Here is a 254-nt window from a genome sequence, read left to right as displayed (position 1 = left end):
TGCGCCGGGCCGGCAGGCCCTTGCCGGAGCGCTCCGCTGCGAGGGGAGCCCCGGGGCTGCGTCTGTTTGTCACGGTGTCCAGTGTGACCCGAGCAGCGCCGGTGACCTCAGCTACGGGGAGAGCTGGTCGGGCAGGCTGTTCACCGGGAGACTCCGGCGCCGGCGGGGCGTTACCCGGGCCGGTGCACGGCAGCTCCGCCGCCGCTTCCCAGCCGTACCGAGGAAGCAGCCGCTGCTCCTGCGGGGGTGGGGGG

Source organism: Aptenodytes forsteri, unplaced genomic scaffold (assembly GCF_000699145.1).
Source record: "Aptenodytes forsteri isolate BGI_AS27 unplaced genomic scaffold, ASM69914v1 Scaffold797, whole genome shotgun sequence".
Classification (NCBI taxonomy): Eukaryota; Metazoa; Chordata; class Aves; order Sphenisciformes; family Spheniscidae; genus Aptenodytes; species Aptenodytes forsteri.
The sequence above is the reverse complement of the archived record's forward strand: the minus strand, read 5'-3'. Positions refer to the sequence as shown.